At 51.8% G+C, this 15,988-nt stretch overlaps 1 long non-coding RNA gene across 1 annotated transcript; it reads right to left on the bottom strand.

The window, feature by feature from the left end:
• Nucleotides 1-1,554: 1,554 nt before the first annotated feature.
• On the bottom strand, nucleotides 1,555-2,671 carry LOC121820010 (uncharacterized). Its single transcript, XR_006060476.2, has 2 exons — nucleotides 2,080-2,671; nucleotides 1,555-1,971 (listed from the first exon to the last, which is right to left on the bottom strand). It is a non-coding gene; the product is annotated as an uncharacterized LOC121820010 (long non-coding RNA).
• Nucleotides 2,672-15,988: the final 13,317 nt, after the last annotated feature.

The following is a 15,988-nucleotide window of genomic DNA, read 5'->3' as shown; positions in this document are numbered from 1 at the left end:
GTGCCAAAGCAGTGACCCAGGCGGGGCGGCCAGGCCGGGAGAAGGGAGAGGCCAGCTCCAGGGCGAGAGAGCTTGCCTCTTCCCCACCCCCCAACCCCCCCACCCTGGCTGCCTCTGCTGACTCATCGCCGCTCCAGCTGGCAGGAGCCTTTTCTGGGGATGGCTGTTGCTAAGATTCCTTGGACATGACTGATTACTTCTCCTTGAGCCTGGTGAAAACATGTTTGTAGATTGCACGCAAACACACACACCCGCTCCTGTGGATGCCTGCCCACGTGGGTTTTGTGCTCAAGTGTGTGTCTTCTTCACCCAGGTCACGAGACATGCCTACTGTTGTTCCCCAAGATTCCCTGACACTTAGCTTAGCTGCTAAGCCCCAGGGTCCCTGAAAAGAGCGCAGACACGCCAGGTTTCCCCCACCCCGGCTAGTAATTCAGGCAGCGGGGCGGCCGCCAGTGTCTGGGCCTGCTTTAATCTGAAGGAGTTTTCAGGTTGCCTTGAACACATTCTTGGCCTCTGTTCCTCCTCCCTCCCTGGGTTGCTCGGTGGCCTTCATTCTGCTGTAATGATCTAATCTTCCCTTCTCCCTCTGCCTGCCAGTTTTTTTGATGTCTGCTGTTCCAGGCACTCAGCTGGGAGCTGGAATGCTCTAGAGCTGGATTCCTGGCCTGGACCTGATGCCCCAGGGGGCTCCTGGCAGTGGGGGGTGGGGAGAGCTGCCCAGGGGCTCTGTTGCCCTGGAGAGAGGGGACCGCAGTGAGGACTCTTGGATGACAAGTGCTGGGTCTTTCTCTGGGCTCTGCCGGGTCCCAGAGTCTTGGCTGGGGAGGTCCAACGGCCCAGGGGGGGCGGTGTCAGCGTGCACCCCTGGACGCCCAGCCTCCGGTTGCCAGCACCGCGTGTGAGCTTGGTCACCTTGGGCTCTTGCTGCCTTGGTTTCCCCACCCGTTGGGCTGAAATTGGACTCCTTAAGAAGCCTGCCAGGCTTTTACCATGACAGGGCTTGGCAGGGTGCTTGGGCACCAGGCAAGGTTGTTTGTCACGGGTTCTCTCAGGGGTGGAGGGGCAGGCGGGCCCATGCCAGCACGCAGCCCACGCGCTTCCTCTCACCAGCTCTGCTGGGCTCAGGCTCAAGTGTGGCTTCTTTACAGGGACCCACCCCGGGGGCCCAGATCCCACGAGCAGGCGCTCTCAGCCGTGATTTAGTGGCGGTTGCTAAGGAAGGCCTGGTACCCAGCCTGCAGGGTTGAGCCATGGCCAACCTGGATTCGATATGCTAGGCGAGGCTCCCGCCAGCCGCAGGAAAAATCCTCTCTTCTGAGCTCAGGGTCCTCTGGCCTAAGATGAAGACAAGGCCGGCTTCATGGCTCCTGCTGATTTTGATATGAGACGACGCAAGGCAGGAGTGGAAATGAAGAGTAAAGCAAATGACAAGATGTAAAACGCGTTAGGCATCAGTCTGTTGCCGAATGCTCCTGGCAGCGGGACCCACCTACGCCAGCGACCATTGCTGGGACCCCAGAGTTCATCCTCTGGGCTTCCAAGCACATGAGCTTCCTTTTTGACTGTTTTACTCTGTAATTCCCAAATCTGACAACCCAGATAGAAGCTCTAGCCCCCTCCTGGTGAGAGTAAGGCTAGCAAGCGGGGTGCTGGCTTTGTCCAGCGCAGCTGCAGTTGAGGGTGTGGGCCGGCTATTTTCCAGATAAAGGAAACAGAGGTGCAGAAATGTAAAGAGAATAAGCTTGTTAGTCGCTCAGTCACGTCCGACTCCCCAGGGCATGTAGCTCACTAGGCTCCTCTGTCCATGGAGGAAGAGGAGTATTTTCTCCAAGGAGTATATATCTCCAAGCAAGAACACTGGAGCGGGTTGCCATTCCCTTCTCCAGAGCATCTTCCTGACCCAGGGATTGAACCCGGGTCTGCTGCATTGCAGGCGGATTCTTCACCATCTGAGCCACCAGGGAAGCCCTGAGTTGTAAAGAAGCATCTAGTAAGTAATAGGGCCAGGATTCCAGCCACAGAAGTTTGTCTCCAGAGCCCAGCCCTTAACCACATCCCTTCATCATCTCCCCATACCTGTCGTGTCCCAGGATGGCACAGCAACACCAGGCGCTTTCACCTTCCCCGCTGTTGCTGTGGGCAGAACAGAAAACTATTCCCATAGTCCGTTTCCAGCATGGCTTCAGCTTCTGCTCTCCGGGGAGCCCACAGATTGGTGTCTCGTGAGATGAGTGTCACGGCCAGTTTTATTACTTTGTTCGCTGCTGAATGACCTGAGGCAGAGTGACCTTCAGCCGCTGGACTGTCTCCTCCCCTTCTGTATAGTAAGAGGCTTATGGGAGCCCTGGCTTCCTTTGTTGTTCTGACATGCAACAGATCTTAGAATGCCTTCTAGCGCAAAGTTCGGAGAAGGCGATGGCACCCCACTCCAGTACTCTTGCCTGGAAAATCCCATGGACAGAGGAGCCTGGTAGGCTGCAGTCCATGGGGTGGCGAAGAGTAGGACACGACTGAGCGACTTCACTTTCACTTTTCACTTTCATGCATTGGAGAAGGAAATGGCAACCCACTCGTGTTCTTGCCTGGAGAATCCCAGGGACGGGGGAGCCTGGTGGGCTGCCGTCTATGGGGTCACACAGAGTCGGACACGACTGAACTGACTTAGCAGCAGCAGCAGCAGCACAAAGTTACAGATGCTACCGATGTGCCTGCTTTCAGACGCACAAACACAGGTACACACACGTGCACAGACACATAAAGGTGCAAAATCTTAACCAGACCCTGTGGAATCAGTCAGGCTTCTGGGAGTTGTGTATGTTTGTTGTATTTTCTGCGCTAGGAATGATCAGGGAGCAGCTGTGAGCAAACACTGAATAGCTGGGCTCTCACACACTTGTAGTGAGCTTTTTCGGCCAGTGCTGCACACAACACGTGCGCACACACACACACACACACGTTCTTGTGCCTGAGTCTTGTCTTCCTGTCTAGACCCAGACCATAACGCATTTGGGAGCAGGATGCATCCCCAATATTGCTTGCCATGGTGCAGCCTCCACTGGGTGGTCAGTTTGTCTTTGTGCTTTGATGGGTAAAGGAAGGACAGCGGGTGATTTATGCTAACAGAATTTTTTAGTTTGATGCATCCACCACCCTTCTGATACCTTCAGTAGCCATTACCCAGACCACAACCCTCATCCCTCTATCTAAGCAGGCTCCTCACTCAGCTCCCCCTACCCCTACCTCCCAGCACCGGCAAAGGGTCTCTCCTGCATCCCTGCGTCCCTTTGACCTCTGCCCATCCCTGCCTTCCTTTTCCATTTCACACACAGGGCTTTGAGTCAGTTACACGCATATTGCCTTCTTCTCCCCCTCAACCCCTTTGATTTTCCTTTCCGGGAAGAGCTAGGTGGAGGCCTCTGCATGGCTGTCAGAAACAAAAAGACTTGGAGCTGAAGGGGCTGAGCCCCAGGCCTGAGGGAGACCCCCGGTGAGTGCTTGTGCTCAGTCGAGTCTGACTCTTGGTGACCCCATGGACCTTAGCCCGCCAGGTTCCTCTGTCCACGGGGATATTCCAGGCTACCCCATGAGCGCAGTGAAAGGAATACTGGGGTGGGCGGCCATTTCCTACTCCAGGGGATCTTCCCGACCCAGGGATCGAACCTGCACCCACCCCTCCTCATTTAGACATTCCCTCCCTTGAGGCCCGCCTGGGGAAACAGAAGTACCAGAACTGTAACCGGACCCCAGGGAGCCACAGGGTGATGCGGCAGTCTTCAGGAGGGTGGGGCCTGAGGAAATTAAAATGCTCCAAGTCCTGCTGCAATACCCAGGCCCTCCAGTGCGTGGAGCCTCAGGGTTTAGAGGCTGGAATGAGTGTGAGTGAGTGAAGTCGCTCAGTCCTGTCTGACTCTTTGCAACCCCATGGACTGTAGCCTACCAGGCTCCTCTGTCCATGTGATTTTCCAGGCAAGAGTACTGGAGCGGATTGCCATTTTAGGTGAGGACAAAACCCACGTGCGTTCATCCGTCTCCCTCCACGGCCCGAGGAGGATGGGAAGGAAGCCAGTGATGGGGCCTGCTGGCTTCTGGACTCTGGTTAGGCTGGAAGTGACCAGTCTGAGCCTTCCCTGCCCACCTGACTGTAAACCAGCTTTGCTTGGGGGTAAGGTGCGGGGGGAGCTCTGCTCCCTGGAGCTGAAGAGATGTGCACAGTGTACGTGGCCCCTTCTGTGGCTGGTGGGTAGCCCCAGGAAGCTGAGCAGAGCTCCTGGACTGGGCTTGCTGGGATGGGGAGGTGTGCCCTGGCATCATCTCCCCCTTGTGTCAATTCAGGCCTGGGATGACACCCTCTGCTGTCCCCAGTCTCATGGCTCACGACGCGTGTCTTTGCGGGGGTGCTTCTGCTGGCCTGGAGGCCAGGGGACAGGGCCGTCCCTCTGCTCCACCTGGGCCTCCTGCCTGGCTTCCCCAGTCCCCTAAGGTCGGTGGGTGGAGAAAATCCTCTCGCCATCATCGTTCAGCCTGCTGGTTACACAGCGACCCCTGGTGGTTCTTGGGCGCCATTACAGGGAGACCCCAGAGGCCTTTTACGGGGTCCTTGGTTCCAGCATGACTACAGCCATGAAATAAAAAGACGCTTACTCCTTGGAAGAAAAGTTATGACCAACCTAGACAGCATATTAAAAAGCAGAGACATTACTTTGCCAACAAAGGTTCGTCTAGTCAAGGCTATGGTTTTTCCTGTAGTATGGACGTGAGCTGCTGCTGCTAAGTCGTTTCAGTTGTGTCTGACTCTGTGCGACCCCATAGACGGCAGCCCACCAGGCTCCCCTGTCCCTGGGATTCTCCAGGCAAGAACACTGGAGTGGGTTGCCATTTCCTTCTCCAATGGATGTGAGAGTTGGACTATAAAGAAAGCTGAGCGCTGAAGAATTGATGTTTTTGAACTGTGGTGTTGGAGAAGACTCTTGAGAGTCCCTTGGACTGCAAGGAGATCCAACCAGTCTATCCCAAAGGAGATCAGTCCTGATTATTCATTGGAAGGACTGATGCTGAAGCTGAAACTCCAATACTTTGGCCACCTGATGCAAAGAGCTGACTCATTTGAAAAGACCTTGATGCTGGGAAAGATTGAGGGTGGGAAGAGAAGGGGACGACAGAGGATAAGATGGTTGGATGGCATCACCGACTCAATGGAGATGAGTTTGAGTAGGCTCTGGGAGTTGGTGATGGACAGGGAGGCCTGGTGTGCTGTAGTCCATGGCGTCACAAAGAGTCAGACATGACTCAGCGACTGAACTGAACTGGACTGGTTCCAGCACCACACTGTGCATCTGAGCAGGGGGTTGGGTTGTGTGTGCATGCGTGTGTGTGTGTGTGTGTTTGGGGTGTCTCAGTCTATTCCCCTGGTGGGGACCCACTAGGTGATCTGATTCCACACAGTTCCTCTGGCAGCGACCATTCCCCCACCCCCACCAAGGGGCTGCACCTGTGTGCTTTTAGGATCACAGAATGAATGGGAAGGGCTTTGAGCAGCCTGTTGTCCACCTCTTATTTTTCACAGGACTTAGGCAAGATATGGGGCTACTGAATGGAGAACCGCCCCTAGGGCATCTCCCTGGAGGCCAGGCGGCAGCAGGTCACTTCCTGTGGACTGTGCCAAGCTGGGAACCAAGTTGGTTCTCCCTCAGAGCACTGCCCAGTGTCTGAATGCAGGGTCTTCCCTGCCAATTCTCTCCGGAGGTCATGGGCACTCTTGCTTTTCTTTCCTTCCTCAGTTGCTCTGGGTTGAGCAGTGCTGGATTTAGACTGGTGGGCTGGAATCCAGTTTTAGAGTATCACTGTGTGACCTTGGTTCCCAAACCACTTCGTGCCTCAGTCTCCTCATCTGTGTAATGGTCATTCAGGTACCTCCCACTTTTTGAAAGGTTGCTTTATGCCACTTTCCTTTTGCAAAAGACCATTAGTACCTGTTTTTGCTAACTGAAATCCAGAGAGGATTTTTGCTTTTATGATAAAGGTATAAAGTGAAGACAGCATTCAGCATTTGCAATGCAATGCTTGTTTTGCTGCACGCATTATATAGAGGCAGTGCACACCCCAAACCCTGAGGGTGGCCCCACCAGGCCCCTTCCCAGGAAACTGCACTCAACATGTCAGACTCGTCACTTCAAGCTTTGAACTGTGTCTGAACATCTGTTTCTTCCTTTCCTCAGTTCAGTTCAGTCGCTCAGTCGTGTCCGACTCTTTGCAACCCCATGGACTGCAGCACGCCAGGCCTCCCTGTCCATCACCAACCCCCGGAGTTTACTCAAATTCATTCCCATTGAGTTGGTGATGCCATCTAACCATCTCATCCTCTGTCGTCCCTTTCTCCTCCCACCTTCAATCTTTCCCAGCATCAGGGTCTTTTCAAATGAGTCAGCTCTTCACATCAGGTGGCCAAAGTATTGGAGTTTCAGCTTCAGCATTAGTCCTTCCAGTGAATATTAGGATGGACTGGTTGGATCTCCTAGCTGTCCAAGGGATTCTCAAGAGTCTTCTTCAACACCACAGTTCAAAAGCATCAATTCTTCGGCTCATCAATTTCTCTCCTAGGATAGCTACTTTATTTTATGCCATTTCAACGAACAAAATGTTTCATAGAAATACTCTACTTTCAGGTAGCGGGAGAAGCTTGTAATGCTGCCTACTTGGCAGGGCTGTTATGAGGACTCAGTGAGTTAAGGTATGGAAAATGCTTAGAACAGCCTGGAAGAGACTTCCCTGATGGTCCAGTGACTAAGACTCCTTGCTGCCGATGCAGGGGGCTTGGATTTGGTCCCTGGTCAGGGAATTAGCTCCTGGAGAAGGAAATGGCAACCCACTCCAGTATTCTTGCCTGGAAAATTCCATGGACAGAGGAGCCTGGTGGGCTGCCGTCCATGGGGTCGCAAAGGTCGGACACGACTGAGCAACTACACCACCACCACCACCAGGAAACTAGGTCTGCATGCAACTGAGAGTTCAGATGCTGCAACTAAAGATCCTGCAGCGAAGATCTCGGGCAACAACTAAGACCTGTGGTGGCCAAATAAACCTTAAAAAAAAAAAAAAAAAAAAAAGGACCAGCCTGGCATGTAATTACTGCTGAGAACACTGACTAAGAATTATTTCCCCACCCCAACATGGGGCCTTCTGGTGGAGGTGGAGGGGAGTGTGTCTTGGTCGGCTTTGGCTGTCATAGCAACATGTCATAGACTGGATGGTTTAAAGAGCAGACACTTATTTTCTCACAGTTCTGAAGGCTGCCAAGTCTGAGATGAGGGTTCCAGCGTGGTCAGGTTCTGGTGAGAGCCTTCTTCCTGGTGAGCAGACGGCTGCCTGCTAGCTTTCTGCTCACATGGACTTCCCTCGGAGTCTGTGTGGGAGAGAGGTTTCTGTCCTCCTCTTCTTAAAAGGACACCAAGTCTATTGGTCGGGACTCTACCCTTATGATCTCATTTAATTTAAATTTTTTTCAATTTTATTTTTATAAATATTTTTGACACCAAAAACATGTTGTATTGGGGTATAGCCGATGAAGAGTGTTGTGATAGTTTCATGGTGACCTCGTTTGATCTTAATTGCTTCCTAAAAGCCTCGTCTCCAAACTCAGCCATATTGGGGGTTAGGGCTTTAGTATATCAATTTTGAGAGGACACAATTCAGTCAGTCCATAGCCGAGCAGAACACTGCTCTGAGAACCCAGGTGCTGTGGGTACACCCACGAGGGACACAGAGACCCAGACCTTTGTTGGCCCTGTGGCTGGAGCTGGTTTTCCCGGTGGGAAGAACAGTATCAATCTGCTAGGAATCAACCAGGCCTGATGGGCTCCTCTGTCCATGGGAATTCTGCAGGCAAGAATACTGGAGTGGGTTGCCTTTTCCTCCTCCAGGGGATCTTCCTGACCCAGGGATCGAACCTTTATCTCTTATGTCTCCTGCATTAGCTGGCGGATTCTTTACCACTAACGCCACCTGGAATGCTGTGTTCTAAGCCCCAGGTCCCTGCAATTGCAGTGCCGGGGGGTAGACTTCCCCTGATGGGCGCCATATATTGAGGGCAGAGCTCATGTTGATGTGTACTATACCCTAAGAACCCCTGCTCCCCATCTCTCCAACCAAGGGAGAATCCACTGCTGTAAGCTGTACATTACCGATCCCACTTGCCTATTTTCCTGGGTGCTGTGTGGCCTGGGGCAAGGACATCCTTTTTCAAGGCGGCTATCAAATTTTAACTTGAAAAACGTGCATGGTGGCATTGGGTCTGGGTTAGCTTAGATCTCCCCTTCATAGGGCTGAGGTTGAGCCATGTCAAAGCACATGGCGGGAGAGATGTGTGGGGCAGTTCTGAGGTTTGTTGCCTCAGGCTGGAGGTATAAGCTGGTAGATTCTGCCCCTCCATATGCTCAATATCCCTTCTCACAGCCCTACTGCTAAAGGGCTGTACTAGTTAGCACTGTTTCCATTGTAGGTTATCAAAACCCAAATTAAACTAGCTTAAGCAAAAACAGGTATCACTTTCAGGCATAGTTTGATCCAGGGATTCAAACAATGTCATCAGCCTTTATCTGCCTCTTGGGCTCTCCGCTAGACTGTGTTCTGTATACTGGCTCTGTTCTAAGCTGGTAGCCTTAGACTCATCTTTCCAACCTAACGAGTCCCTAGAAACATCACTTCTGTCTTCCCTAAACCAGGGAAGAGTGTTAAGTGGCTTGCACAGGAGCATGTCCATCAATGAACCAATCAGCACGGGGAGGGACCTCTGCCTGGGTGGTGGAACACTTGCCCATCCCTACACTCTTGAAAGGGGGTTGTTGTTTAGCCGCTAAGTCGTGTCTGACTCCTTGGGACCCAATGAACTGCAGCGCACTGGGCTTCCTGGTCCGTCACTATCCCCTGGGGTTGGGAATAGGGCAGCGTGATGGACAGCTGCACTGCTACCACCAGAGAAGGAGAGAAGCTTGCAGGGCCAATAGAGGAAGTGGGAGGGGAAGGGAGTCGCACACGCAAAAGCCACGGCTGCCACCTTCTTCCAAGAAGGACCTGCCCAGGCTTTTTATCTACAAATTAGACTGTCAGTGCAAGAGTATTCAAGCTCCAAGTCCGCTCCAGTTTACTAGACAAAGAAGAGAGCTGAGGCCACGGTAAGTGCCTTGCTCAAAGTCATCTTCTAGTCTCCTGCAAAGGCATGACATCATTCCTGGCTCCAGCTCTAATTATTCCAGTCGAGAGCCAAGGGCAGTGGCCAGAGGGCTGTTTGAGAATCCCTTCTTCTGCCGGAGAGCCAAGAGGTGAGGGGGTTTGGCAGCGGGCTCTTCGCTGATCAGCCCAAGGCATTTGTCTTCCCTGCTTCTTGCCCTTCTCAGGATTTACAAGCCAGGAGCCCCCACCCTCCACCCCTTCTCCATCTGCTGCCTGCTGAGGACAAGGAGACTGCACATGGCTATCAGGGCCCAAGAAAGTGTGGCTGGGAGACTGGCTTAGAAGGAAGGGGAGGTTACAAAAGCAGGGAACCAGATCTCCACGTGTGGGAGTGACTCATCTGAGGGTGAGAAAGCCGTGCAGACTTTTAGAGGTGGGGGTGCCGTGGGCTTGAATAGCGTGGTAAATTCTGATCAACGTGGGACTGATTCTCAGCCCAGATCATTTACAGGTGCTGTCTTCATCAGGGGTCCTCACTTGGGCAGGACACGAAGTTGGGCGAGGAACCAGGAGGGAAGGCAGCCACCCCACCCTCCCTCTGGCCTCATGATCTCAGGTTTTCTCTCCATCTCTGTGCACGTGGCCACCTGGACCCGCCTTCACATGTCCTCCATGTGACCACGCACCTCCCGCCCTACCTGCGTCATGCCCGCCCTTACACTAGAGCATTGCTCTGCTTCCCTTTCGCTCCAGAAATTCTCCCGTATTTGCAGACCGGCTAGGGCCGTGCCTTCTCTAGAGGCTGCCTTGGTGGCTCTGACCTTGCTTTGCCCACCAGGGGACATTTCACTATGTCTGGAGACATTTGGGTTGTTGCCTATGGAGGGGTACTCCTTGCCTCTGGTGGGGAGAAGCCAGAGATGCTGCTGAAACATCTTATTCTGCATGGGATGGCCCCCACAGCAGAGAATTATCCTGCCCAGTGTACCACTGGATCATGGAAAAAGCAAGAGAGTTCCAGAAAAACATCTATTTCTGCTTGATTGATTACGCCAAAGCCTTTGACTGTGTGGATCACAATAAACTGTGGAAAATTCTGAAAGAGATGGGAATACCAGACCACCTGACCTGCCTCTTGAGAAATCTGTATGCAGGTCAGGAAGCAACAGTTAGAACTGGACATGGAACAACAGACTGGTTCCAAATAGGAAAAGGAGTATGTCAAGGCTGTATATTGTCACCCTGCTTATTTAACTTCTATGCAGAGTACATCATGAGAAACGTTGGACTGGAAGAAACACAAGCTGGAATCAAGATTGCCGGGAGAAATATCAATAACCTCAGATATGCAGATGACACCACCCTTATGGCAGAAAGTGAAGAGGAGCTAAAGAGCCTCTTGATGAAAGTGAAAGAGGAGAGCGAAAAAGTTGGCTTAAAGCTCAACATTCAGAAAACGAAGATCATGGCATCCGGTCCCATCACTTCATGGGAAATAGATGGGAAACAGTGAAAACAGTGTCAGACTTTATTTTTTTGGGCTCCAAAATCACTGCAGATGGTGAGTGCAGCCATGAAATTAAAAGACGCTTACTCCTTGGAAGGAAAGTTATGACCAACCTAGATAGCATATTCAAAAGCAGAGACATTACTTTGCCGACTAAGATCCGTCTAGTCAAGGCTATGGTTTTTCCTGTGGTCATGTATGGATGTGAGAGTTGGACTGTGAAGAAGGCTGAGCGCCGAAGAATTGATGCTTTTGAAGTGTGGTGTTGGAGAAGACTCTTGAGAGTCCCTTGGACTGCAAGGAGATCCAACCAGTCCATTCTGAAGGAGATCAACCCTGGGATTTCTTTGGAAGGACTGATGCTAAAGCTGAAACTCTAGTACTTTGGCCACCTCATGCGAAGAGTTGACTCATTGGAAAAGACTCTGATGCTGGGAGGGATTGGGGGCAGGAGGAGAAGGGGACGACAGAGGATGAAATGGCTAGATGGCATCACTGACTCGATGGACGTGAGTCTGAGTGAACTCTGGGAGATGGTGATAAACAGGGAGGCCTGGCGTGCTGCAATTCATGGGGTCGCAAAGAGTCAGACATGACTGAGCGACTGAACTGAACTGAACGGAGTTTATGAGCGGTGCTGAGGTTGAGAAACACTGCAGGTTAGAGGGCCTGGGGCCGTGTTCCTCAGCTTTGACTCACTTCCCTCAGGCTGAACCTCCTCCTCCAAGAAAGCTGGTTTGCCTGGGTTCAGATCCCAGCACCCCTCCGTCCACTAGCTGGGTAACCTTGGGCAAATAACTCAACCTCTCTGGGCCTCTGTTTCTCATCTAAAATGGGGTATACGAGAGCATCTACCTCATACTGTTGTGAAGGTTAGGTGACTTTCAGTTCAGTTCAGTTCAGTCACTCAGTCGTTTCCGATTCTTTGCGACCCCATGGACTGCAGCATGCCAGGCCTCCCTGTCCATCACCAGCTCCTGGAGTTCACTCAAACTTACGTCCATTGAGCCAGTGATGCCATCCAACCATCTCGTCCTCTGTCGTCCCCTTCTCTTCCCACCCTTAATCTTTCCCAGCATCAGGGTCTTTTCAAATGAGTCAGTTCTTCACATCACGTGGCCAAAGTAGTCCTCTGGGTTGACTCTCCCCTAGGGAACGTTTTGGAAATTTCCTGTACCTTTGAGGGTGGCGGAGGTGAGTGGATATCGTCTTGTACCGTAGTCTTGTCTGAAATACCTATTGAAATACTTGTTGTTTTATTAGAAACTTTTTTTTTCCTTTCTAGGGCATCAGTTAAGGCATCAGGTTGACAAACATATTATGTTTCTAGGTAGGTTATACTATCAACAAATTTACTTGCAGGTTATTGAAGTATTACATGGTATTTTTAAACGTTTACAGGTGTGTTGTTGCAGCTCATAAGTTCGAGGTGACTGAGCTCACGGGACCACTCTTGTGATTTTTGAGGGAGACCCCCACCCCCACCCCACCCAGTTACCAACCAGGGTTCTTTGCCTCCGTAATCAACCAGAAAATGATCAGAGGCCAGACGATCCAGGCAGGGCTTTATTGGGGCCCCTGCTATGGTTTTTCCAGTAGGATATGAGAATTGGACTATAAAGAAAGCTGAGCGCAAAAGAATTGAAGCTTTTGAACTGTGTTGTTGGAGAACTCTTGAGTGGTGAACTGTTGTGGTGTTGGGACTCTTGAGAGCCCCTTGGACTGCAAGGAGATCCAAACAGTCCATCCTAAAGGAGATCAGCCCTGGGTGTTCATTGGAAGGACTGATGTTGAGGCTGAAACTCCAATACTTTGGCCACCTGATGTGAAGAGCTGACTCATTTGAAAAGACCCTGATGCTGGGAAAGATTGAGGGCAAGAGAAGGGGATGAAAGAGGATGAGATGGCTGGATGGCATCATTGACTCAATGGACATGGGTTTGGGTGGACTCTGGGAGTTGGTGATGGACAGGGAGGCCTGGCGTGCTGCGGTTCACAGGGTCGCAAAGAGTTGGGCACGACTGAGCAACTGAACTGAACTGCTCAAGCAGGGGGAGAGAGAAGAAGCAACAGGTTCCTTTGTTTGCTCTGCTCCCCACTCCCCACTGAGCCTGTCCCTCATGTGGTTGAAGGTAGGAATGTGTCCGGGGGTCAGGCCTGGGGCTGACCTGGGTGGACTGCCACCTCTTAGACGTTAGGCTGTGCCAGGGATTTCGCAGTACCCTGCTTTTGTTCTCGACACCCTGTTTTTGCTCCAGGCTCCTCAAAAGTGGCAGTTGGGTGTTTTGATCTCTTGGTATCTTTTGGGTCAGAATTTGCCCCCACCGCGGCATGCGTGGGGTTATTTTTAGTCCCATGCGGTTTCTTTGTATTTTGTTGCTCAGGCAGAGGTGTGTCCCGGTGCAAGCGTTGTAGCTCTGCTGCAAAGGGTCCCAGGTCCCAGCCTGTCTCCCCCTTACCCTCTAAACTGAAGACTTGGCACAGAGGCACATGTTGAAGCAACTCTCCGCAGCTCTCTCCTTGCCCTCCAGACACACCCAGGATAAACCCGGTCCAACACTGCCCTCTGCCCTCTCCCACCTGCTTTGCAAGCACAGGCCCACAAGAGTGGGCCTCAATCATGTGGGCACGCAGAGCCAGGCTGGTGCACCCCCAGCAGAGGCAGGCACCCAGCCCCACCTGCTGCCTGATCTAGAAAAAGTCCAAGTGTTCTGAGGAAGGGTTTTGCTTCCCGCTACACGCTCCCGTCCACTCAGCCCCGGGCTCCTGCATTTCAGTGTTGGTCTGGACTCTGAAAAACACTGCGTGGGCTCTGTCAGATTTGTCCTTGTTATAAAATGATTGTTGTAAGAAAAAATGGACAGTCACAGAAATAGAAATCACACCTTCTCCTGTTATCCAGAAACAATCTCTGCTAATATTTTGATATTTTTTCCTTGGAAATCACACCCCTGTGTTCCATTTTATTTTTTAACAACCCATTTGCACATGCTGTTTTGTAACCTGCCTCCCCCTGCCCTACCACCCAGTCAGCTATATATCTTAAACATCTTTACAGGTCATTAAATATTCTTCTACCAAGAAATGTCAATGGCCACCCAGTGTTCTATAAATAAACCATTATTTATATAACCAGTCTATTGATTGCTGGACATTCTGTACCTCATTCTTGACCTTGTCTGAATGCTGGCTCTGCTATTTAATGGCTGTGTGATATCAGGAAAATCACCTCCTCTTTCTGAGACTCGGCTTGTTGATCTATCTGTCCCCTGAATTGTCTAGTGCCCTGATGCCCTGGGGTTTTGCTTTGAAGAACCCCAGGTTGACCTATGACGCAGCACTTGGTGTGATGCCTGAGACGTGTGTGCCCCAAAGTGTGTGTTCAGTGTGAATCCTCATCCTTTTCTCTGCTGTCCCTTCTGCCTCTTGCTCCAGAGCTTCTGGTTCATCATGGCCAGCCTGAAAGACTGTCCCAGGGTATTCCCGTGACTGTCATTCTCGGTGTCTCTGGCTTCTGGCTCCAGGAACAAGAGTTTGTCATGCACTCTGCGCCGGAAACTAGCACCCAGTGGGGCCTAGACTCATGAGCAGGCCAGCTTCTTCCAGCTGACCCCGATTTCAGAGCAGCTCTCTTAGGGCGGAGACTTTGGGAACTCCCATGATGCAAATCTTCCCACCCTTCACCTCTTCCAGATGCGTGTGCTCAGTCGGGTCTGACTCTTTGCGATCCCATGAACTGTAGCCCCTCGGGCTCCTCTGTTCATGGAATTCTCCAGGCAAGAATACTGGAGTGGGTTGCCATTCCCTTCTCCAGGGAATCATCCCAACCCAAGGATCGAACCCCTGTCTCCCGCATTGACAGGGATATTCTTTACCCCTGCACCACCTGGGGAGCCCCTGGACTGCAGTACTTCATCACAAATCAGGGCTCCATGGGCCAGCTCTCAATCCTCCACACCCTTTTAAGGGAAGGAGAAGGGGCATGAGCTGCCCACCTCAAACACCCTATGTATGTGGTCGTCTGCAGCACCGGAAGGGCTCTATCTGGGCTAAGAGGTTCTTACCTCCTCTGGACCTACCTGATAAGCACAGGGCAGGGTGGGATGGGGGCAGGGGAGAGGGGGGTATCAAGGTACTGGGAAGGTAGGAAAGGTCATGGGAGAGCAGGGAGGGTCTGGGCAGGGAGGCTGAATCACAGATAGGCCTGCAAGTATTGAGAGGATCTTGTCCTTTCCAGGGTCCCAAAACCTTATGGAGTCAGTGTCAGGCAGTCAGTTCAGTCGCTCAGTCGTGTCCAGCTCTTTGCGACCCCATGGTCTGCAACATGCCAGGCCTCCCTGTCCATCACCAATGCCTGGAGTTCACCCAAACTCATGTCCATTTAGTTGGTGATACCATCTAGCCATCTCATCCTCAGTCGTTCCCTTCTCCTCCTGCCTTCAAGCATTCCCAGCATCAGGGTCTTTTCAAATGAGTTAGCTCTTCAGATCAGGTGGCCAAAGTATTGGAGTTTCAGCTTCAGCATGAGTCCTTCCAATGAACACCCAGGACTGATCTCCTTTAGGATGGACTGGTTGGACCTCCTTGCAGTCCAAGGGGCTCTCTAGAGTCTTCTCCAAAGCCACAGTTCAAAAGCATCAATTCTTCAGTGCTCAGCTTTCTTTACAGTCAGTGTAGAAACCTTTAAAACTGTAAACTCATTTCAGTTTAGTGAGGGCCTACTATGTGCCTGCTAAGCACTGGCAAAGGATGCTAAAGAGAGGAGAAAAATCTCCCGTTCTGTCCTCCACAGGGAGTGCTGTCACCCTTTGAGGGTACATACCCCTTGCTTTCTTTCTGAGAACTGGCCTTCTTAAATGGGATGGTCAGCTCCCCTCTGGCACTTTGGGGGGATTTCCATCAGCATGGTAGAGGGGCAGGAGAGCCGGCCAGGACAGCTCTGGGTCAGTGGCAAGCATGGTGTGACTATCTGCCATAAAGGACTCACCTTTAAGGGCCTGGAAAGATGCTGGGCTCTGCCCCTTTAACTAACTGGCCTTGGTGTCGTTCTTGTGACTATTTTAAAATGGTTTCTTACTCTTTTCTTGTAGCACAGTGGTTCTCTGCCTGGCATGAGTTTGTCCCCCAGAGACATGTGGCAATGTTGGGGACGTTTTTGGTTGACACAAATAGAGGGAGTGGTACTGGCATCTAGTGGGCAGAGGATGCTGGTAAATGTCGTGCGATGCACAGGACAGCTCATCATTTGTGATGAGGCGGAGAAGCCCCGCTGTGGCTTATTGCTTCTGGCCACTGCCTCTGTGATTTCTCTAA

This window comes from Ovis aries, chromosome 7, assembly GCF_016772045.2.
Source record: "Ovis aries strain OAR_USU_Benz2616 breed Rambouillet chromosome 7, ARS-UI_Ramb_v3.0, whole genome shotgun sequence".
Lineage (NCBI taxonomy): Eukaryota > Metazoa > Chordata > Mammalia > Artiodactyla > Bovidae > Ovis > Ovis aries.
This window is presented reverse-complemented; position numbering and strand designations above follow the sequence as displayed.